The 25,377-nt window shown below is 37.9% G+C and overlaps 1 protein-coding gene across 4 annotated transcripts in view; it reads right to left on the bottom strand.

Moving 5' to 3' along the window:
- Positions 1–25,377, bottom strand: part of GNG7 (G protein subunit gamma 7) — a 359,526-nt gene that overhangs the window by 115,145 nt on the left and 219,004 nt on the right. For 3 of the 4 annotated variants that reach the window (XM_031948079.1, XM_031948080.1, XM_031948081.1), the window contains one exon: positions 6,390–6,415. The gene's annotated coding sequence lies outside the window, so the exon portion shown is untranslated. Of the gene's footprint in view, positions 1–5,025; positions 5,245–6,389; positions 6,416–25,377 lie in introns of those variants that run through there. The other variant, XM_031948086.1, reaches the window with a different exon arrangement.

Genomic DNA, 25,377 nt, shown 5'->3' with positions numbered 1-25,377 from the left:
CATATCCACCCCTTCATTCCACTCATACTATAACTATCCTACTTTAGATACTCATCAAATTTTGAGTGGATTATTGCAATGGTATCTTAGTTGGCCTCCCTAATTCTGAGTCTTTTCCCTCTCCAAGCTGTCCTCTGTATAGTTGTCAAAGTGATATTTTCTTTCTTTTTCTTTTTTTTTTTTTTTTTTTTTTTGGTAATAATAGCTTTTTGTTTTTCAAAATACATGCAAAGATAGTTTTTAACATTCACCCTTGCAAAATCTTGTATTCCAAATTTTTCTCCTTTCCTCCCTTTTTCCCCCTCCCTTAGATAGGAAGTAATCAAATATAGGTTAAATGTGCAGTTCTTTTAAACATTTCAACATTTATCATTCTGTACAAGAAAAATCAAAAGGAAAAAATAAGAAAAAAAAACCTAAGTAAGTAAACAATAACAAGAAAGGTGAAAATATGTTGTGATCCTTATTCAGTCCCCATGGTCCTCTCTCTAGATGCAGATGGCTCTTTTCATCACAAGACCACTGGAATGTTAAAAAGAACCAAGTCCATCACAGTTGATCATCACATAATCTTGTTGTTGCTTGGGTACAATGCTCCCTTGTTTTTTACATGTCAGACCTGTGCTTTGGAAATTATACATTGTGAATAAATATTGAACCTATCTTTCCAGGCTGAAACTGGCATAACCAACAATTCCTCCGTAGAACATTCCTCTTCACTCTCTAGTTTAGCACAGAGTGTCTTCTAACCCTGGAATGCTGTCACAACTCCCCTTTGCTTCTCAAAGTCCCAGCTCCCTTCAAGGCTCAACTCATTTACTATGTATTTATATACTTCTCTGTCTTTGACTCTCCTCCATTCTTCCATCTATTCAGTTAATCTATTTATCCATCATCTCTTGTCTAGATTATTACAAAAGTCACCTAATTGATTATTCTGCCTCAATCTCCCTTCCAGTAAATATTAAGTAAACTCCCTACTTAAATTCGAGTGGCTTCTAGTTTTTTTCTAGGATTAAATATAAACTTCTCTGTTTGGCATTGAAAGCTCTTCAAAACTTGGACCAAACCTCATTACCCATTATTCCCATCCACAATTCTCTGTGATCCATCTAAACTGCCCTATTTGCTGTTCCTCACACAAAACACATCATTTCTTGCTTTTATGATTTTGTACTTTTGTCCTCCAGGACTGGAATGCTCTCTCCTTACTTACTTCCATCTCTTAGAATCTTTGCTTTCATTCAAGGACCATGTTCTGCATGAGACATTTTCTGGTGTCCTAGATATTAGTGCCTGCCCTCTTTGCTTTATATATACCCAGTCTATGTACACAGTGTCTCCCCTTTTAGAATATAAGGTCCTTGTGAAGACAGGAGCTATTTTGCTTTTGTTTGTGTACCTCCAATCCTACACAGTGCTTGGCACAGAGTAAGTTCTTAAGGAACACTTGATTCACTGGCTGAACATGTTGTGCCTTCCCCCAAGAGAAGGTAGGGATTGTTTTATTTTCAATTTTATATTCAAAGTGAACAAGGTGCTTCATAACTGCTGATTGGTTAATGACTCTGTATTCTTTCCTTTTTCAAAATGGGGTCATTTGTCTCTTGTCTTCTACAAATTATAAAATATCACCAAGAGTAGATATACCCATTTTGTCAATTTCCTGGGATACAGTTTATCTGGATCTAGTAATACATTTCTTGAGGGACATTGTGGAACAATCTTTTCATAAATCTTGACTTTTCTGTTATTTCAGATCAATCTTTTCTAATTTGAAGATTGTTCTTAACAGAGCAAAAAGAAACAAAAGTGGAGCCATTTTATCTTTTCTCTACTGTATCTTATCATTATCTCTTATCTTATCACTTTGAATGTAGGCCCTCTTCCCATTTTGATCTTTCTCTTGGCTTCAAGAGAGCCAAAAACCCCTTTTTGGTTATCCTTCACATTTGTTATCAACTTCAAATCATTTTGAATTTTTATACTGATACTATTATTACAGGAACCTGCTGCTCTCCTGCATTTTATATTTATTCTGTTACATGTTCTTGCTTCCATCATCAACACATCTATTTTAAAAAATCTAAGTTGATAATTCTCTGCATATCTACTTTGGTTTCCTGAGGCAAGATGTCTCTTTCCTTCTGCAGAATTGGTTTTGTGTCTTTAAATTTTCATTCCTGATAGCTTCACATTTCTCTTAGGCCTAGTCCTTCTGTATAATTTTAGGCCATGGAGTCTTGCCTATCTTTCCTCATTCTGATATTTTATTTCCTAAGGTTTTTTCCTAGCTCAAACATTTTATGACAATTTACATGTGAGGCAGAGAGTACAAAGAGACTCCCCTGTCTAGGCTGGAGCCGAGATTCTGGATCTGTGATTCTCTGACCACCAGTGAGGGGAAATCCTTTCACTATCTCTGAAGACAACGAGCTCCATTTTTAACTAGCTCTCATTTTCCTTACACTGAGCAGAATTCCGTAGGATCTAGTCTCTTTCCCTGCTTATCAGCTGGTTGTTCTCTTCCCACCATCCTCTAGTTTATGAATAGTCTTCTCAAAATGAGGCACCCAGAATCACAATGCTTCACATGTGATGTGACTAAGTAAGAATACAGGAAGATGAATCACTTTCTGTGTTCTGGATTCTACAACCCTTAATGCAGCCTACGACCACATTAGCAGCATTTTATATATATATAGCAGGGAAACACTAAAAACTTGATCTATAAACATAGGAATTGAGCAAGGATGCCCCCATTCTCCACTGGGATTTGGAATAGTGCTACAAATCCTAACAGTAGCCACAAGACAAGAGAAAGAAATTAAAGGTATAACAGAACTATCCCTATTTGCTGATATGATAGTTTACTTAGAAAATCCTAGATAATCAGAAAACCCCCTAGCAACAATCAATGGTTTCAGCTAAGTAGCAAGATACAAAGTAAATATGAAATCTATTAAAAGCATTTCTATATAGCAATAGCAAAATCCAGAAAGACATCACAAAAAGTCTCATTTAAAATAATTACAAAATACCTAAAATATCTAAGACTCAGTCTATTGAGGCATACTCAAAACTTATATAGATACTCCTATAAAATTCTCCAATAAAAAGTAAAGAGTCCATGAGCTTTTGGGGGAGAGCTCTATTGACATGTATTTAGCTTAAAGTGCATTAAAACCTTCAGGACTTTTTTAGACAATTTGATTTCTAATCATGGATTTGCCAAACTTGTATTTATAAATTTGATTTTTTGAACCCAAGTGCAGGACAAACTCATCACACTTAAATTTCATTTTATTGGATTGAACTGATCATTTTAGCTTATCAAAATATTTTTGTACCTTGACTTTGTCATTTAGTGCTCTAAAGTTCTTTGACAGCTCCACATCAAGTAAAAACATAAAACAGCCATATTATAGATTCATTGAGATCATTGGCAAAAATGTTGAGTAACATAGATCCAAGGGCATATCCTGAGACATTCCATTAGAGAGATCTCCCCATAAGTTGACATTAAGACTTTAAAGTTTATTCTTTGGGGTCAATCACATAACTGTTTAATTCATAAGTTTTTAAATTTAAATCTTAAAATTTTAAAATTTAGAAATGATTTAGTTCAATCCTTTGCATTTTACAAATGGGAAAACTGAGGCCCAGAGAAAGTGGAGTGATTTGCCCAGAGTCTCACATCTAATAAGTGATGTGGGGAGGCGGAAAGGCCACTAGATATGGAACCTAAGTACAGGGTTCAAATCTTTACCATTTGGGTGATCTTGGACCCTCTTAGATTCTTTAGACCTCAATCATGTCCCATGTAAATGGGGGGTTGGACCATAAAATTTAAGGTTCTTTCCAGTTCTAAAAGTGGGACCCAATGAAAAGGCAGAATTGGTTTGTGACTGCACTCATGTCAGGCTGCCTCTAAGGTACTGGGAGCCTCTGTCACTTGGTTCCTCTCCTCTTTATTTGTGCCCAGGCCATGCACCCATTTTCTGCCAGGGTGGTCACTCTCCCCTCAGCATGAAGAATCAGAGATAGCTCAGTCAGGACATAACAAATTCTAGGTTTAATCTATCGTTTTCACTGGTACTTACTACTCTATTATTTCAGTTCTGGAACAAGGCCACATAAGAACTCAGTCAAAGAAAACTGCAGATAACCCCCCTCATCCCAACAATGATCCACCAAGAGAAAGGCCCCAGATCAGACACTGGCTGCCAAGCTCCAATGCTCCTCCAACCTTCAATCTCTTCCTAACTGCACAATTCATTACCTGCCAGAGCCCTCCCTGCTCTCGGGAGCCACACAGCTCAGTTGTTTCTCACAGTCCTAGTTACCAAGAGAAGGTGCCGCCTACCCCTTGTTCTACCTTGTGTTCTGAAGCTTCTCTTTATAATATGAATCCATAATACTTCTAGATTTAGGTAATCAGATGGCACAGAGGGGCTTCTTGTAGCTGGGTTTGTTATTGTTCTGTCATTTCAATTGTGTCTAATGCTTTGAGACTCCTTTTAGGGTTTTCTTGGCAAACATACCAGAGTGGTTTGCCATTTCTTTCTCCAGCTCACTTTACAGATGAGGAACCTAAGGCAAACAGAGTTAAATGACTTTCCCAGGGTCACACAGCTGGTGGGTATTTGAGGCCAGATCTGACTCAGGTCTTCCTGACTCCAGCCCCCATCCATTGTGCCACCTTGCTGCCCTGGTAGCTGGGTACCTTCTGCTGTGCTTTGGGCTGTTTAAGATAAACTAAACTTCAGGAAAATTTGAAGAAAGGATGATGAGGGCAATAGAGGGGTTCAGTGCTATAGAGAGCTAAAAGAACCCTTGCCCAGCAGACTAAAATGATATTACTGGCCAAATGAGTTGGAACCCTGAAGTTCATTCATTCACCTAACAAATATTTGTTAAAGACTACAGCACCAGGAATACAGGGATAGATATGATATATGGCCAGCTCTCAAAAAGTTTACAATTTACTAGGGAAAAAAGACAGATGCAAATAAGAAAGGTAACCTGATACTGTGGATAGAACATTGGTCTCTGGAGTCAGGAAATCCTGGATTCAAATCACACTTAGTTCTTCTGTGATCTTGGTCACATTACTTAAATTCTCTGGGCCCCAGTTTCCTCATCAGTGAAATGAGAATTCTGAATTCCATATCCTCTAATGTTCCTTCTAGCTCTAAGCCTATAATTCTAAGAATGATGACATAAATGAGGGTAAGATAAAGGCAAAGGAGAGATGCAAACAAAATGCTAGAAGGTCTTTGAGGAGGAAAAGATAACTTCAGCTACGAAAGTAAATGAAAGATACTTGAAGAATATGTTACTTGTGCTGTGCCTTAAAGGACCTTCAATAAATGGGGGATGGAGGTAAGGACAGTCCAAACATAGATACCATGAGCAAAGGCACCGAAACACAAGAGTGATGGAAAATGTTTATTAAATTGAACTGAAAAGAACTGAGGATGAAGAATAGTATGTTTTGATTAAAATGTTGTCAGTCAATAAACATTTATAAGCACTTATGTGCCAGACACCATGCTAAGTGCTACAAATGCAACAACAACAACAACAAAAAAAAAAATTCTCTGCCCTTACAAAACTTACAGTCTAATGGGGAAAGATATCCCCCAATCAGAAGGGCAGAGACTGAAGAGCATCAGGACTCTTGGGATGTCTCAGACTGATGAGACTTTCCAGTAATGGACTTCCTGGGACATGATGAAGTCAGTCAGAGGAAGTCCCTATGTAGTGTAGCCAAATAAGATGTCTGATCATACCTCTCTCTTTAAAAGGAATAGGCAAATTAATTGAGGGAAATGCTTCGAAGAAGATAAGGCAGAAAGATAGGGTAGTACCATATCATGGAGGGTTTTGAATGCGGTGATCACTTAATTCAGTAGGCAATGGGGAGCCACTCAAAATTTATGAGGTAAAAGGTGACATATGAAAGCAGTGTGTAAGGAAAATTACTTGGGCAATAGTGCAGCACGTGGATTGGAAAGGAATTAAATTACAGGCAGGAAGATCAGTAAGGAGACTATTTCAGTCTTCTAGGAAGGAAGGGATGAGAGTGTATGGTAGCTGCCACAGAGGTGAAAAGGAAGAGAGAGATACAAGGATAGTTTCTTCCTTAAGGGATCAGCTGTTCCAGTTTCTCCCAGAGGACTAATCAAAAGGTCCAGAGATATTTTCAAGATAAAAGGATCCTAAAAGTACAACATTCAGGAATACCCTCAACTACTAATGTCTTAGCTCTTTCCTTCATATCAACTGTAAGCAATATATCATGTATACAATTTAAAGAAAATAGTAATACTCATTTTATTCATTTAAAAAAGACTCAAAAGGTGATAAAATATAACTCTACATACCTTGTCCCACTGTACTCAGATTTTCCCTGTAAGAAAAATAAAGAGATGATTAGGTATTTTTTAAAAAGAGCCTTTTATTTTCAAAATACATGCAAAGATAGTTTCCAACATTCACCCTTGCAAAATCTTGTGTTCTAAATTTTTCTCCCTCCCTTCCTCCACCCTCTCCCCTAGAGAGCAAGTAATCCAATACAAGTTAAACATATGCAATTCTTCTATACATATTTCCATAATTATCATGCTGCCTAAGAAAAAGAAGATCAAAAAGGGAAAAAAATGAGAAAGAAAATAAAAAGCAACGACAACAAAAAAGGTGAAAATACTATGTTGTGATCTACATTCACCTTGAGTCCTCTTTCTAGATGCAGATGGCTCTCTCTATCACAAATATATTGGAATTGGCCTATGATTAGGCATTTTAAAAAATGTAAATAGCTTATATCTAAACAATTTTTAAGTTTGTAAAGGCACAGAGTCAGGTGACTTTATCATTGTCAAACTATTCATATCAAAGGTAAGACTTGAATCCAAGTCTTCAAACTCCAAAATCAATTGATCTTTTTATTTAACTACAATATGCAAGATCTCCCCTCTAGAAGTCCTCTTAGGCCCAAAGATGCAACTCAAATATCTGTCTCCCCAGGAAATTTGCCCTTATCCCTTCAAGGGCTTCCAGAGTACTTCCCACAACCATGTAGTCTACTTTAGTTCTATTTTATAACTATTTAGAGATGTGTATGCTTATAATCTCCTTAGAATAGAATAGAAATTGAAGGCAGAGATCGTGTAGTTCTTTGTACTTGTATCTCCAAGTACTTTGTACTTCGCATAGTGAATGGCACAGAATAGGCACTTCATAAATGCATGTTGATTGACTGACTAATTGTAAGATGGAAGGGATGTTACAAATGATTAACCCCAATCCTCTCATTTTCCAGATAAAAGGAAGTAGAAAGGCCTGCTGGATGGTATATTGGTAATGAAGAGCAAAACTGTTCATAGATTTATTCAGTAATGTGCTGTTCTCCCTCTAGCAGGAAGACAACTCAGAAACTACAAAGCAGCTTTGGCCAGGTTTGGCCAGAAAGCTCTGGATAATCTAAACAGGATGATGTTTGCTCTTCAAGAATTAGTCTAGCTAAAATGTAGAGAGTCACATAACACCAAACTTAGACACACTTTTTTGGTCAGAGAAATTAGTAAAGAACATTTATTTAAAGGGGTCACAGTCTATATCCATAAAGGAAGATCCACAGAGATGAAATTATAGATCTTTCAAAGAGTTAAAGCATTTGAAAGATACAAGCGCCTACATGAAATTAAATCACAGACAGAGACAAAAGGAACATTAGTGGTCATCCAGACTAAGGTTCTTTTTTTTTTTTTTACATGACCAAACTGTTATTTTGCTGTACAAAAAGAATCAGACTTTGAAATATTGTACAATTAGCTTGTGAAGGTAATCAAAAATGCAGGTGGGCAAAAATATAGGGATTGGGAATTCAATGTAATGGATTTTACAGACTAAGGTTCTTAACCATTTATGCATCTTGAACTCCTCTGGAAGTCTTGTGAAATCTAAGGACCTCTTTTTAGACTATTGCTTTTAAATGCATAAAAATATATACATAAGATAAAAAAAACAATTATACTGAAATATAATTATCAAAATATTTTTAAAATAAATTCATGAGCCCCAGCTTATGACCCCAACCTTTCCATGTTACAGATAATAAAAATGAGACTAGAAGAAGAGAATGCCTTTTCTGAGGTCACACAATTAAGGCAAAATCAGAATGCCAGTCCCCAAACATCCAGTCCTTGAACCCTTTCTACTATGACATAAGTGTGTCATTGCCTCTTCCAAGCAAATGCCTTGAGGTCCTGAAAAAAGATTTCTAAGAAATTATTTACACACAAAAGATTACTCACAAATTACCCATTTAAAGAAAGATACTATTAAATCCCAAAGTGTTATAAAGAGCAGGGTGTGCTCTCCCCCCAAGTTCAAGATAACAGCCATGGAAGGTAGAAAGCCTAGATTCTGGGCCTGTCTGTAGCCCTACTGTGTGGCTCTGGGTTTGTCAGCTCTCTGCTCTTTAGCTCAGCATTCTTTCTAGTCAAAATGGCAAATATATATATCTAACTCATAGAGTCTTTGTGAAGAAAGTAGTTTGCAATTGTAAAACAAGACAGAAATGACAGCTGTTATTATCATCATCTCAATTAACAAGGAATTCAGACTGCTACACAATCAGTTCTCTAAAGAAGGTAGTTTTGTACTTTTCAGAAAAACAAAACTCCTCTTACAAAATCTTGTATTATTCCACTTAGTAATGTCTAGTCTCCAAACATTTGCAATGGTCAAAGTCCAGTATGTCTAACATGCCAGTTCAAGGGAAAAAAACAACAGCAAAACACACCAAAAAATCAGGAACTGAGCCTACAACTGTAATGTGTTGTGTTTTTCCATCTCTGGTTTTGAGTTTAAACTATTTCAGCCACGTGCAGGGGTAAATTTAGAGGTGGAAAAAGACAACCTCTGGAGTGAACCAATTAACCTCAAATGGAAGAGCTGACAGGTTCATGACTACACCCAGAAGCCAACTGATCCTGCCTGCTGACCTCAGTGGGCGAGGGAGATGAAAGGGAATGGAAACTAAGACTCCCATGATTAGTCCCCTTGGGATGAATTAGGGAATGAAGGGAAGGGGGCAGACTATGTCATCTAACCACATGTGACCAGGTTCCCTTTCTTCAGGAAACCTTTTTGGACCACCCCAGTGCTCTGTGATCTCATTCATAGAGTTGAAAGGGACGGTAGAGAGCATCTTGAAATTAGGAAATGTTAACCTGAGGTCCATGGACTTGGGTTTTTTTTTTTTTATTTATTTACTATAACTATATTACAATTTAATTTCTTTCTTTTGTATTCCCAAACATTTTATCTCATGCATCTAAAAATATGATTTTGAGAAGGGATCTATAAGCTTCACCATTCTGATGACTAAAAGGATCCAGGACACACAAAAGAGCTAAGAATCCCTAGTCTAACTCAGTTTACAGATAAGGAAACTGAGGCTCAGAGGGGGAGGGAATCTGCTCAGGGCTACAAACATAGCTTTTATACTCTGATTATCTTTCAAATCTAGTCTTCTTGCAGCTGTTCTATGTCATCTCTCTGGTCACTCTTCTGAGTGCTGACACTTCTGATGAGCTATCTGTGCCAGGCAGTGTATGGTACTTGATGGAATTTACCTTGTTGTTATTTTCCCCCTTTTTTCCCCTGTTATTTTCTCTCCCTTTGTCTCAAGGGTTGAATCAAGTCACATCTGCTTTATGACTCCCTGCCTTATTCTTTCAGCATATGCACATCCCTCCCTCCTGCTAGGACAGTCCTAAAATGGGGCAGTGTGGCTAATGGCTAGTACTAGACTTGGTGTTTGGAAGACTTGGCTTCCCATTCTGCCTCTGCCACTCACACATACTGAGTCATCAAATCTGTGTAAGCCTCAGTTTTCTTATCTATAAAAAATCAGAACAACATTTATAGCTTTCTCTCATATATATATATATATATATATATATATATATATATATATACATACCTACACAAATATATGTATATAATACATATACATAAATATTTCTGTCACAGGGTTTTTATGAGATTTAAATGAGATAATATATGTGAAGTATTTTGCAAACTTCTTTATCTAAAATGAGAGGCTTGGATTCTAAGGTTCCTTCTATGATCCTAAGAAAGTACTTTATTAATTATTATTTGGCATCTGTTGTCTTTCATCTCTAAAATCTGTGGGATTATGAGAATGTCACCTGGAAAGGATTATATTCTATGTTCCAAGGTTTCCTCTAACTCTGACTTTCTATATTCTAAGGCACTTTCTAAATCTAATGCTTTTTGTCATTCATCTGTATCTGACTCTTTGTTACTCTATAAACCAAAGCAGTCTAGTGCTCTCCATGAGATTTTCTTGGCAAGAATTTGGAGTAGGTTGGCTATTTCCTTTTTCATTGGGTTAAAGCAAGTAGAAGTTAAGTGACTTGCTCGGGATCACATAGCTAGAAAGTGTCTGAGGTCGGAATGGAACTCAAGTCTTCTTGACTTCAGACCTAGTGTAGTGCTCTATCCACTGAGCTGCCTCAGTGTTCTATGTTAGGTCCCTTTAAGTTCTAATAGTGTATTCTAAAGTTATATATTTCTACATTCTACATTATCTCTCTAATTCTAATATTCTCAGTCTATCTACAGAGGAACATCACAGCATAGTGAAGATATGGGTTTGAATCTTGGTTTCTTTCCTAAAAAGAAATAACTCATAGAGGCAATATGACCTATAACATATTTTGAGCTTGTTTCTTTTTTCCTTTAAAAAAAATAAATTTCTATTTTACCAATGAGGTGATTGAGGCTAATTCCAATGGAATTTTCATGAAGAGTCATCTGCATCCAGAAAGAGGAACATGAGGAGTAAATCTGGATCACAACATAGTATTTTCACTCTTTTTTGTTGTTTGCTTGCCTTTTTTTTCTTTTATCATTTTTTTTCCTTTTTGATGTAATTTTTCTTATACAGCATGAATTTAAATATTTGTTGTAATCTTATAATCACTGTATATGGCTCTGCTTATGTTACTTTGGATTAATTCATGTTAGCTTCTCTGTATTTTATCATATTTATTCTTCCTCTTTCACAGTATAGTAATAGTCCATTATACTCATGATCTTCTCATCTTCTTATCCCACCTTAATCAGTGTTAAATCCTTTTTCCTATTAACATCATTACAGCTTTTGAGAACCTGAACAGGCCAATGTAGTAGATGAGGGGGAATCTGGAGAGAGTCCAAGCGAGGTGAATCATGGTTGTGGTTCCTCTTAAAATTGTGGTCTAAGGATGGAGTCCCCCAGTAAGGAGAAAAAAGTCCAAGACAGAACTTTTCCAGGATAGCAATAAAGAAGGTGAGCAGAAAGAAGGGGATTTTCAAGAGGATCCAGGCAAGTGGAAAGGGAAGCATGGCTGAGGCCAAAAAAGGCTGTTTTCTTCAGGCTATAGTAAGAGGAGCTGTGGGGGAGCAGATTGCCACACCTGTCCAAGAGCAATGGCAATTTTGGTTTAATTATGGATCAAGGGAGGGAAGCAGTATGCTTAAAGAATTTAAAACCTCAAATTCATACTTAGGTTCTAAGTTTTCTCATCTGTAACATAAGGATAATAATATTTAAACAATCTGCCTCAATGGGATTGTTTTGGGGGAAATACTTTGGAAATCTTGGGAAAATGTTGAGTTATTGTTATTGTAATTTTCCTTCAATCTTTGTCCTTCAATATTCTAAGGTACCTCTAGCTCTGATACTATGTTCTAATGTTCCTTTGAACTTTGATATACTGTGATTCTAAAAGGGAAAATTTAGAAGACAGGTACTTTATATATTTCGCTATAATATTCTTCAACAATTTGATGTTTTTAGTATTAATAGTTTTATTTTCATAAAATTACAATCTTAACAGTAAATAATGCTTTCAGGAGGTCAGTAATTTTTATACAAAATATAATTTTATTATTATTATTATTATATTATCACCTCTTGGGAGCAGCTAAGTGATTCAGTGTTTAGAGTGCTGGCTTACAATCAGGAAGTTTCAACTTCCTGAGTTTCAACCTCAGATATTACTAGCTCTGTGACCAGAGGCAAGTCATTAACTGTTTGCCTCAGTTTCCTCATCTGTAAAATAAGAAATGGCAAACCACTACAGTATCTTTGTCCAGAAAACTCTAAGTGGGATTAAGAAGCCCTGGACATAACTGAAAGGACTGAAAAAAATTAATAAGATCGGGATGAGGATGGGGGTTTGGAGAAGGGAATTGGCAAGAGGAGACACAGTAACCAGGAATTCTAATAGGATTTTATAATGCAGTTTCTGTAGTGTTTTCCACCATAACTTTGTCCCATTCAACAAACATTAATTAAGTACTCAAATGCCTGAATTTCTCAGTTCCTCAATCTCCTTGACTCCCATGACCTACAGACAGGGATGATTCCACATTTGATTTTGTTACCACCTACAATTGTTATACTTCCACATTCAAGAACTCTGAAATTCCTGTGTTATCACAATCTTCTCTCTGCCTCTTAAAATCTACTCAGTGCTATCCCTGGTTTCCTTCCTTCCCAATCTTGACTGCTAACATAAAGAAGTTCAATTACAGATCATGCCCCACACTATAATCTTTTGATTTCTTGGTCTCTGCTGACCGTGTTGAACACTAACCCTGGATCAAACCATCGTGCCCCCTTCATTTCTACTCATATGTTGCTGAAGGGAATGGAGGAAATTAACAAAACTGCTGACTGGGTCCATGACAAGTTTACTGGAGCTAATCTCTGGGTGGACGCCCATTGTAACAAGGCAATCCTATGATAGATCCTTCTTAATTGATCCCATATCCTTCTCACCACACCAATTGTTCCAAACCTTTTCTTCTTTCCTCGGGCCTCCATGCCATTTCTCCCGCTTTCTGCTGAAGACCTCAAATTGTACTTCCAGATAAAACTAACACTATTTGCCGAGAACTTCTTCCTCCCCTCCCCTTCCTCAATTCATATCCCTAGGATATCTTTGCCTCATCAAGTCCTTTACTGAAGTATCTTGTGATGAGGTAGCCCTCTCCTTGCTTATGATGAGATAACCCTGCTACTTGCCAAAGCCAACTCAACTATATATATCCTTGATCCCATCTTCTTGCATCTTTTCCAGCAGATTGAATCTAGCACCACATCATTTCTCCGTATTATTCAATCTTTCCATAACTGCTGGTGCCTTCCTCATGTCTACAAACACACCTACATGCCCCACATTTTTGCAAAAACTTTCAATAGATCTTACCATGCCCCCCAGCTATCATTCTATATCTCTCCCTCCTGTTCATCTAAACTCCTTAACCAAACCAAACCTGAGCACCTCTGGTATTTCCACATGCTCTCCTTTTACTCTCTTTTAACTGCTCTGCACTCTGGCGTCTGACCACATCATCATCTGAAACCATTTTCTCTGAGGTCACCAATCAGCGACAGCTCAAGTTGTATCTTTTGAGGACACGCACATTAGTGGACATGACTTGGATGTGGCTCCCCAGAGAACACTAAAAAGGAGAGCCAGGAAAGAACGGTGCCACAAAAATCTAGAGAGAAGAGGGTGGTCCACAGTTACAAAGGCTACAGAGAGGTCAAGAAAGATGAGGACTAAGACAAGGCCATTCGACTTGGCAATTAAGAGACTAGTAGTCAGGGAAACGTGATCTTAGAAGAAAAAGAGGTCTTGAAAATCACTCACTTCAGCCATAACGTGACCCTGGACAAAACATTTAAGGATTTTGAGCTCATTTGTGAAATGAAGAAGATGGATTTAATGGCCTCAAAATCCAATTCTCTCAATTTATCTGAGAAAAATGGAGTCCAGACAGGAAAAGTACTATGCCTGCTAAGAATATCAACCTGGTGCTGGGCAAATCAGGACATGAGTCTGGGTCTTCTGATTCTCCTTGTCTGAAGTGCTTCCAATTATATTGTGTACACTACACTGACTAGTCAATCTGGATGTCTGAACTTTACAGCTATCATGTAAGAAAAAGGAAATAGGTTGTCTTTGACAATCACTAGAGGAGGGAAAGAGGGGAGTTTCTCTCTTAAGTTATTGCCAGAGTCCTCCTTAACAAGCTAATCCTTCACCTAGAAGATCATGTAGCCAAGAACAAGTGTGGCTAAGGAAAGGGCCAAGGAACAGTTGACATGATGTTTGCTGGCTGACGACTCCAGCAGAAATGCCAGGAGCAGAATAGAAGTCTGTACACAATGTTCATTGATCTGACCAAAGCCTTTGAAATTGTTAGTCATGAAGACTTGTGGGAAATTATAACAAAATTTGATTGCCTGGACAAGTTCATCAATACTGTACATCAGTTTCACGACAGCACGCTTGCTTAGGTTCTGAAAACAAAACAATTCTTGTGCACTTTTCCCAATCACTGATGGAATAAAGCAGGGCTATGTGCTTGCTCCCATGCTTTTTAGTATGATGTTTTCAATCACCTTGTCAAAGGTGATTCAGCAAGGATGAAAACAGCATTAAGGTCACTGATGACAAATTATTTAACTTGAAAATGCTACAAGCCAAGACTAAAATAGAGGGAGAGTTGGTGTGCAACTTTTTGTTGCAAATGATTGTGTACTCAGTGTAGCCTCTGAAGCTGAAATTCAACAAAGTTTGGATTTATTCTTTGTTGCTTATGCTAATTTTGTCATAACACCAAAAAAAAAAAAAAAAAAAAACCAGATTTTTCTAGCAGCCAGTTTTATAATATCCATATGTGAAACCCTCAATTATAGCAAATGGAGAAATTTTTAATGATGTGGATAAGTTCACTCATTCACATTATGCTTTCTAGGGATATATACTAGCTTAGTGTTTACACACATTATTCTCATAGCAAGTGAGTTTGGGTAGATCCTATTATTGTCTCTATTTTACAGATGGAGAAATTTAGGCTTAAGAGGGGGTAAAAGTCATACAGCTAGTATCTGAGGCAGGATTGGATCCTCTACAGATTACACTATTTAGCTGCCTCATCAACTCTATGCAGATTACTCCTTTTTTTTTTTTTTTTTTTTTAATATCCAGACTTAGTTCTTCTATCCTAAGTTTCAGTATTATAACACAATTAACTATTAGACATCTCCAGTTGAATCTCATAGACATCTAGAACTTAACATATCCCCAAAAGAACAAATTAAACAGTCTCCTTCTCTCTTTTTGCTTTCTTTCTCTATTTTCTTTGGCCTTTTCTTTGTGCCTCTCAACCTAGTTCCCAACATCAACCTCTAAATCTGGTGGATCTCTCTGTTCTCTCTCCTCTCACATAGCTATCAGCCTACTTTGGACTCTTATCTCGATGACTATAATGACCTCTTCATTTATCTCTCTGCCTCCAGTCTTTTTCCTTTCAATTCATTCTTTATGCATCTGCCATAATGATATTTCTAAGATACTCAAGAAGCTCCAATGGCTTCTTCTTGTCTTTAGAATAAATACAAAATCCTGTTTGGCATTCCCAGTATTTTTCTCCCCTCTGCTTCACAGTGCTCCGTGGTTGCCACAGTTGAAGGCAAATACTACTTTCTCCAGAAAGCATGGAGGAGAGGTAGAAGAGGAAGAAAAAACTATTACACAAATAAAGTAATTTAAAGTAATATAAAGTAATATAGATTTTGTCTTTAATTTTCTATGCAAATATTACCACTTAGTAGAATACAATAGAAAAGTCTCTTTAAGAGTTTAAGGACAAAGACTTTGCATTTTTGCTTTTGTGTCCTCAGTGCCTAATGTTTTGCCTGCCACAGGGTAAGCAGCTAATAAATAAATGCTTGCTGAATTGAAGCTTTTAACCTCTTTGAGACTCAGTTTTCTCATCCATAAAATGTGGATGATCAACTTTTCACTCCTTACATTACAGAGATGTTGTGAGCAAAGTACAATGTACACTTTAAAAAACTCCAGAAATAAGATCTACAGTTATATCCTATCTGGTCTACAGCCAGTGACTCTACCCCCTCAGAGGGAAAAAACAATACCCTGCATAGAACCCTACCTGTAGCAGATATCCCATAAATGTTTGCTGCTAATGACGAGATCTCAGAATATTAGGGAACTTCTCTTTTGTTCACAATAAAACTCATCTAAAGAATAAAAAAACAAATTTATTTTTCTACATCTATTCAGGCTTAGCAGCATCAGTAAGGTTAAGTAGTTTATGACTGAGCTAAAGCAATCTGTTTATTATAGATAATGGGAAAGTTTAACTCGACCCTGTCAGCTCCTCAAATAAAAGGCTGTGGTTGAGGAAAAAAAGAGTTTCTCTAGAATTTTAATTAGCCCCATAAAGACTACTGACTTCAGAGATCATATGGGTCATTTGCCATAGAAGGATATAAACAGTTCTAAAAGGCTGTTAGGTAAGGCAGATACAGAATTATCTCACAGGGCTGTAAGAGCAGATCTTTGGGGGCTCAATTTCAAACATTTTCTGCAGTTGTTCCCCTTTCCCTAACACTTGCTGATCTGGCTTCATAAGTCACCATAGCTCACTTTTCTGGCTAGCAATGTACAACCCCATGGACCATAGAATGGAGTGGACTTGATCACCTCTGAGGATCCTTCCAATGAGGATCCTTCCAATGATCAGAATCAATGACTCTGGTGGTTGAGGGGTGAACTTTCAAATCCTAGCACTGAAGAGTCTAAGGACAGAAAGTGAAATCCTAGTTGGAAGGGTCATTAGATCCCAGGATCAGTGACTCTTGGGGTTCTTAAAGACTGTCTAGCTTTTATTGTACATCTAGAGAAATGAAGATCTATTGCCTCACATAATCCAGCATACCAACATTGCATCTAAATTGTCCTGTTCTCATGGGGAGGAAGATGAACTCCACTGCCTGATAAAGACTTGTGATTTCATTAATGTGGGGCCTCCTTCTGCTGATGTAGGTAGAAATTTCTTATTTAAAATCTCTTTAAGAGCTACTGTGGTTGCAGGCTTTGGTCATGAGTTTTGCTGAACTTAGAAAAGTTGATCCTTAGAGGATATACAAATAGTTGTCACTAAATTTTAATCCAGACACAATCTAGAGTGTGAAAATCTTCAACAAATGCACCAGTGGAGCCCATATAAAATGTGAGAATTCTTATCCCAGATTCCCTTCTCACTGATGAAATGGGTCCCATAGATTGGCTCTATCTCCCACTGAGGGTTCTAAGGATAGATGATTCTAAAAGTTTTTGAGCAGTGAGGAGTAATTCTATAATGCTATCTGCTCAAGTTCCCACTGGTGCTTTCTTCACTAAGATTATCAGCTAAGAATCAATTGAATTGGCCAGTCTTAAGTTGCTTTTTAGGGAGGGGTATTTATTAATGGATTACAATAAAGAGAGTTGGTACAAAGTACTTTCTCCCTAAAATTATTTTAATTTCTTCACAAAGAACCAAATTGACACCTTGTGGGATGTTGATTTGACTGAGAAACAGGGAAAGGCATTCAGACAACCATGATACCCAAGGTTGGGATGGAAGACAAACTATGGGGCAGAAGGACATAGAGGGAAGATGCTGGGAGCCAGGAATCCAAATCTTATCTTTGCTACATGGTGCTGTGTGGTCTTGTGGAAAATTTCTTATAGTTTCTGAGAATCCCATATAAAACGAGGTCTTAGTGAGTGAATAGCTGAGTTCTAAGATATGATCCCAGGGAGAATTAGGACAATATACTCTAAAATAGCCCTGAATACCATTTCCAGTAGTCTCACAGGAATGAATGAGGCCTTCCAAGGAGGAGAGTTTGGAACGAGACAACACTGAGAGGATCATAGGACTAAGAGCTGTAATAGAATTTTGAAATCATTTAATCTACACCCTCATTTTACAGATGAAAAAAATTAAGACTCAGCGAAAGTGACTTATCCAAGGTCATATAGACAGGAAGTAGACCTTGAACTTGACATTTCTCTGGTCATATGATTCAATGGACCATAGTGGATAATTTCTGGTTTCATTGTTTAAAAAAAAAAACAAACCACCTCAGTCACTAAGAGTTTGAGCTCAGTTTATATACCTTTGCTTTGAATAGTACTTAATAAGGACAGATTTCCTGTGATGAATTAGGTGTATGATCATGAAGTCAGTCCAGCTGGCTGCCAACATGGCTGTTTGTATATCCAATCTAAATGACTCTCTCTGGTCCCTAGAGGATGAGCACAGGCCCCCTTTTCCTCTAGAAACATTTGGGTGTTTTTGCAGGGGATTTTCCATCCATGCAATAACTTTTGTTATTGTTGTAATTAAGTTTAGCAAAGAGAGCTGAAAACCCCGAAGCATTGGGGGCTCTTTCCCAGCTCTGCTCTGGGAGGATGGGTCAGGCAAGCAGATTGGCACCTCATTTGCAGGGATGTCAGTGGGTGGTATCAGCATCTAGACTCTGGAGTTGGGAAACTCTCTGCCTACACAGCCACTCACTGCCCTTGTACGGACAGGCAGCTGAAAAGCCTAAGTCAGGAGAGGCAGAGAGGAAGGCTAATGAGAGGTCAGACTAAAAGGGTAAAGCTGAATCATAAACACGAACAGCTCAGAGTGGTGCTTTTCAAGGTATGAGGGAAGAGTGTCAAGGCTCAGGAGGAACCCTGAGACAACAGGCTGTGACACACTAGCAAGCTGTCTAGAGAGAATGGGTAATAAGGGTCCATAGGATGGTCCCACTGATGAAGCCAAGATAGGAAAATATTACCCCTTTGGGGTAAGGTTTAAGATAGGAAGGGACCTTCTCAACCTGGAACATTCCTCCTCCTTGGTAACTTTCTCTCATTGTTGAGTTTTAAAAATTTAAACTTTAAATTTAAATTTTAAATGGCAGCTTTTCCTTTCTCTACTGCCTTGTGATTTTGACTTTCTGGACTTTGCCACCATGCTCCCCCGGTCAGAAGGTGGTGCTCCCCTATCCCAGATGTTTCAGTTCCCTTTTATGTGTTGTCTTCTTCCATCACAATCTAAATTCTTTGAAAGCAAATAATATCTTTATTTTTGCTTGTATTTTTATCCCCAAAGCTCAGAACAGCATCTAGTACATTGTTAAGGCATTCAGTCATGTCTTCATGATCCTGTGGACTATAATCTCCATGGGATTTTCTTGGCAAAGAGACAAGTAATTTAGCATTTCCTTCTCCAACAGATTAAGGCAGACAGAGGTTAAGTAGGCTCCAGGGTCACCCAACTAGTAAGTGTATGAGGTTGGATTTGAATTCAGGTCTTCCTGATACTGGACTGGCACTTTATCCACCCTACCACCTAGCTGCCTCTGACCATCTAGCCGTTTCCTATGTCAAGCACATAAAAATGCTAAATAAATGCTTGATGACTGCAAAGTGACATAGGAATGGCAACATGGTGGCTATTGAGGGCATAACACTCTGCATTTCTGAAAGACAGCAAGATAAGGGATAGGAGCAGTAGTCACTTTAGGAAACAAACACACTGCCATGAATTGATCATAATCCCATGACAAAGTTCGAGAGAGCTTGGGTTGTTACCTTGTAACTATGATTCTTCAAGAAGAATAGGGTGAATTAGACAGCTACTGAGATCCCTTCTAATTCAGATTCTGTGAAATTATATGACTTTAAAAGTGATATAAAAGATGAAAAAATTGAGTTTTTGAGAGAAATGACTTATCATGGATAGTAATTAGTATAAACAGGGCTTGAATTCAACTTTTCTGATTCTAAGTTCAATGCTCTTTCCCATATATAGTGCCATATCCGTCACTTCAAGCCATTATGAATACCATTTTCAGATGACAATCAACGAGCATTTATTAAGTATTTACTAAGTAACAGGAACTGCTAAGCCTGAGGAATACAAAGAAAGGCAAAAACATGGTCCTTGACCTTACAGAGCTCATTCTAATGGAAGTAGAACAACAAGCAAACAACCATGAAAATAGTCAGCTATGTGGCACAGTAGACAGAGCTCTGGAAAGGCATGGAGTCAGGAAGACTTATCTTTCTGAGTTCAAATCTACTGATTAACTGTTTGATCCTAAGCAAGTCACTGAACCTTATTTGCCTCTGTTTCCTCATCTGTAACATGAGCTGGAGAAGGAAATGGCAAACCAGTCCAGTATCTCTGCCAAGAAAACCCCAAAAAGAGTGATGAAGAGTCAGACATGATTGAAAAAATGAATAAAATATAATTACCTATTTAGTGTAGATGAAAGGCAATCTCAGAGGAAGGTTATTAGTAGACTGAGAAAGGCTTCCTGCAGAAAGAGGGATTTGTGCTGATTTTGAAAGAAGTCAGAGAAGCCAGGAGTTAGAAGTGAGAAGGAATAACAGTCAAGGCATTGGGAACATTGGATGAAAAGGCCCAGAGTCGGGAGATTGAGTGTTGTATGTGAGGAACAGCATGCATTTATTTACCTTCAGTCAAATTATCTTAAGGAAGAAAAAAAATGAAAAGTAAATTGTAGGAACTTTGAACTTGGGGAAAGTGAAAGAAGAGACAGAGATCTGTCTGAACCAACTTTGATTCAACCAGGGTCCAGTGTATAGGTAGGTACATATTAATCACAGAACGTCAGAAGTAGAAGTGATCTGAGGACACAAAATGTGAAAGCTGAGAGGAACCTTAGAACAGATCATCAGAACTGAAAGGGACTTCAGAATATAGGCTGGGAGAACCTTAAAACAAAGAAAACTAGAAGGGGACATTAGAAGTGTTCTCATTTGGGAAGACTTGTTTCCTTTTTTTTTTTTTTTTTTTTTTTTTAATATTTTGATAATTATTTCAATATAATTGGTTTCCTTTGTAATCCTATATACCAAACATGACACTAATGCAAAAGATTAAGAAATTCTTCTTTAGAGGATCTGCTACTCTGAGGTTCCACTGTCCTAATGGGTGACCACTTGGGATAGCCCCAGTATAAGACTTCACTTTACTCCCTTATGTCTGATCAGCTTCTTCTACAACCTCACCAATCTCCTTGTCTTCCTCCACCATCTTTCTAGAACTAGAGTCAGACCAAATCAATTCTGCCACTGTTCCTGGATGGAGAGTGTCAGTCTATTGTCTACTCCCCTAAGATGCCACTTACCATCCTTGTAACTTTCTTAATCAAATTGCCACTCCTTGCCTACCACTTCCCTATGTGCATTCTATCCCTCCTTAGAATGTAAGCTCCTTGAAGTCAGGGATTGTATGCTTGGTATTTGTATAGCCAGCTCTAAGGACAATGCTCAGCACATAATAAATGCTTGTTTATCTATTCATTCATTTATTTCTCTATCTTTGAATTCATGCATTCATTCATATTTAAGACAATTGGATCTAAATTAGCCCCATAAGAAAATTTTCTATTCTATTTGTAAGGATTTCCAGGGAAAGAGATCTCACAAACTCAAAAGCTTTACAAACTCAAAAATCCAGACAAGATGTTTCCTCAAATACGATCGTTTTGTTTGGCTGGCTGTTAGCATGAAACTGAAAGGCAGATTGGAAAAGGTATGCTGAGCTCATATACCACGCTCCAGTCTCCAGGTCTATAAAATAGAAAGAACAATGCATCCCTCCCTCCTGGAGACATAAGCTAAGGGCCAGAAAGACTGCAGATCACATTGTAAATTTGGCTTGCAATAATGTGACCTGTGTGCTGGATCTGCACTATGAACGACCTGCATGGGGCCAAGTGCTCCCACAGTCCAGCCACAAAGCCAGTGGGGGTAACATGGGAGCTCCCCAATTAAGAGCATAAATACTGGCAATAAAAGAGGCAGCTTTTTCCACTGAGTACATTTTAAAAGGGGAACATTTTCACTGCATGAAGGCCTTGTTTTGAAACTGGCTCCCGTCAGTCTGCAGGACGTAACATATACAAAGAAGAGACAGACTTCATTGAAGCAAAAATTCCCTATCTTGCCGCCATCATTCCTTACCAAAGGTATGTACCCAGCAATAGCAACACCAGTGTCGACTCCAGAGGAACTGAGCCATGCCTCAGTGGGGCTGCCTGCCTGGCATAGTGACAAGATCACTGGCTATGGAGTTAAGGGACGCATGTGGGATTGAGCTTTAACTCTGCCATCTACCTATGTGACTCTGGGCAACTCATGTCCTCATCTCTATGGACTTTTGTTTCCTTAAGTGCAAAATGTCAGGTTGGTATGAAATAGGCAAAGATGAAAAGAAAAGAAAACAAAAATAGTGTTGGAGTGGCTGTGAGAAGACAGCTCACCAACATACTGCTGGCAGAGCTGGAAATTGTTCCATTTGTTTTGGAAAACAATTTGGAATCATGTGAGAGAAGTGATTTAGCAATTCATACTCTTTGAACTAGTGATCCAGTTACTGGGCATGTATGCCAAGGAGGTTAGTCGGTAAGAAAGATACCCAAATAGTCAAAATCCTACTTTTTAAGGTAGCAAAAGGAAGAAGGGAAACACTTTTAGATGTGAGCAAAAACAATTAGCACCACTGAAAAGGAGAACAAAATAATAATAGCTAGCATTCATATAGCACTTTACAAAGCACTATACATTACCCACTCCCTACCCCCAAGAAAAAATGTATGATTTCTACCATATGGCTATTGAGGTCTCTCCCAACTCAAAAATTCTGTAATTCTGTCACAGTGTGTCATAAGAAACTCTGAAAATGAAAAATGCAAACACAGGAAGACTTGTAGGAATTGAGACAGAGCAAAGAAAGCAAGAATCAGGAGGAAAAAGCATAATGACTTCACTAATGAAAGTGAACACAACACTACAAGGCAGCTGGCTCTGATTTAAATGCATGACCAACAATGGTTCCAGACATCAGATAACAAAACACTCTTACCTTCTCTCAGAGATGGAATGGGGGACTACAGTTATATATAGTTATGGATGTAGTCACTATGTTTGGATTTGCTTAACTGATAAGTGGTAGAATCTGAGTAGATTCCCTTTTGGCTTCACTGTGCAGACTTGGGGAGACATTGAACTCAAAATTTTACCTCTGACAGTTACTGAGTGACTATGAACAAGTTGCAACCTTTGACCATCAATTTCCTAATCTAGAAAATGGTGACAATAATACTTATAATGACCATTTTCAAAGACTAAGGATCAAATGAGATGTTTAATGTATGTAAAACACTTTCCAAACTTTAAACTGAAACACTTAAAGTCTTTCTAAAGGTCTTATAAAGAAAAAATTTCCAATAGATTTCTAATCTGAGCACTACTCTACAATGTGCAATGGAGAGAGGGTGCTAGATTTGGAGTCAAGTTTCTGGGTTTAAGCCCTTGCTCCAACATTTACTAGTTGTGTGAACACAGGCAATTGAGTGAATTCTTCTAAACCTCAGTTTCCTCATCTATAAAGTGGGGCAATATAATAATAGCTATTCTTATGTCTATTATGCATTAAGGTTCACAAAATACTTTTCTCATAACAATGTGAGATACATACTGTAAGCTTCATTATATAGATAAGGAAACTGAAAAAAAAAAGTAAACAGATCAGAGATGTTATATGGCTACCACTAGTCACACACTAATAAGCACTGGAGCCAAGATTTGATCACAAGTAGACAGAATCTAAGTTCAATATTAGCATTAGCTATTTCATAGAACTATAAATGATAAAGTGCCATCAAAAACTAAGTTGTTGCTATTTTTCCTTTCCCTTCTAGGTCTTTAAGGAATTACATATCCCTTAAGAACTCTACTACAGACTGCCAGTATTCAATTTGCGAAATTGGCACATTTTAACAGGCTAAGCTGGCATGGAAAGTCATGAAATTATAAAGTCGAAAGAGATCTTGCAGCCTAATCCTCTTGCTTTGCACAAGAAGAAACTGAGGCACAGGATGTAACCAATATCATATACTGAATAAATGGCAGAACCAGAAAAGAAACAGTGCACATTATGACATGATGATTCATGTCCCTCAAAGCTTTTCTTTTCTTTTTTTTTTTCCCCATAATTATAGCTTTTTATCGACAGAATCCATGCCTGGGTAATTTTTTATAACATTATCCCTTGCACTCACTTCTGTTCCGACTTTTCCCCTCCCTCCCTCCACCCCCTCCTCCAGATGGCAAGCTGTCCTATACATGTTAAATATGGCACAGTATATCCTAGATACAATATATGTGTGCAGAACTGAACAGTTCTCTTGTTGCACAGGAAGAATTAGATTCAGAAGGTAAAAATAACCCAGGAAGAAAAACAAAAATGCAAACAGTACATTGATTTCCCAGTGTTCTTTCCTCTCAAAGCTTTTCACATAAAAACAGGGCAGTCTCAGGAATTTGGGAATTTCTGAGTATGAGGGATTCACTTGTAGTTAGGGACAATTTGCAGTTTGACAAAAATTGAGGAAAACTGGAATCAAGGAGAGCCATCTGAACTATGAAGACAATATAAAAGAAATGGACAAACAGCAATCCCAGGGCTTTTCCCCTCCCAGCCTAACAGAAGGTAAAAGGATATCCTTCATCCTGTAAGGTTTTCTTTTTGGTGAGGAAGGGGAGATGGTTGTTCTAAGGAATTCCCAGCAAAGAAACTTCTACCAAAGCAGCTTTTCAACTTTTCAGCAATTTGTAGTCTTAAAGAATAGTATGGGGCAATAAGAGGCAATTGATGTGCTCGGAGTCACATGGCAAGGGCAGGCTCTCTTTTGATGAGATTATCTGGACTTCTGGTTAAGATAATGCTATGAAAAGCTAAGGAGCTCAGTTCCTCAAACATATCTCAGCAAAGATGTAAAAAAGTAGTGGATGAAACAGTGATTTATTGGCTAAGTTGTATCAGTCCTGTCCAACTCTTTGTGACCCCATTTTGGGGTTTTCTTGGCAGAGATGCTAGAATGGTTTGCCATTTCTTTCTCCAGGACATTTTACATATGAGAAAATTGAAACAAACAGGGTTGAGTAATTGACTCGTGATTATATAGCTGAAGCCAGATCTGAACTCCTGAAGATGAGAGTCTTCCTAACCCCAAGACTGGCATTCCATCCACTATGCCACCTAGCTGCCCTTGGAACAATGATAAAGAAGGCAAAAAGAAATAGTAGTAAGCTTCGCCACCTAGACTAGGACAACACAAGAAGATGGCCAGAAGTTCATGAACAGGCAGGAACGGGTTATACTAGGGAAGGAACAGACCAGTTTGAGAATCACTTAACAGTGCTTAGAAACCTTAACTTCTCTGAGCTGAGATACCCGGAGAAAGAGAAGCCTGCTCAAGCTCTGACAGTAGGGTCCTTGTAGGATCTCTGTGGGGCCTCTCAGGGGATGCAGTTCATTCCTGAGTTGGACCTTACTATTCCTTTCAGGATGGAAGCCAAAGTCGGTGATTAGGATGGAACTCACAGTTGGTTC

Source organism: Sarcophilus harrisii, chromosome 1 (assembly GCF_902635505.1).
Source record: "Sarcophilus harrisii chromosome 1, mSarHar1.11, whole genome shotgun sequence".
Classification (NCBI taxonomy): Eukaryota; Metazoa; Chordata; class Mammalia; order Dasyuromorphia; family Dasyuridae; genus Sarcophilus; species Sarcophilus harrisii.
This window is presented reverse-complemented; position numbering and strand designations above follow the sequence as displayed.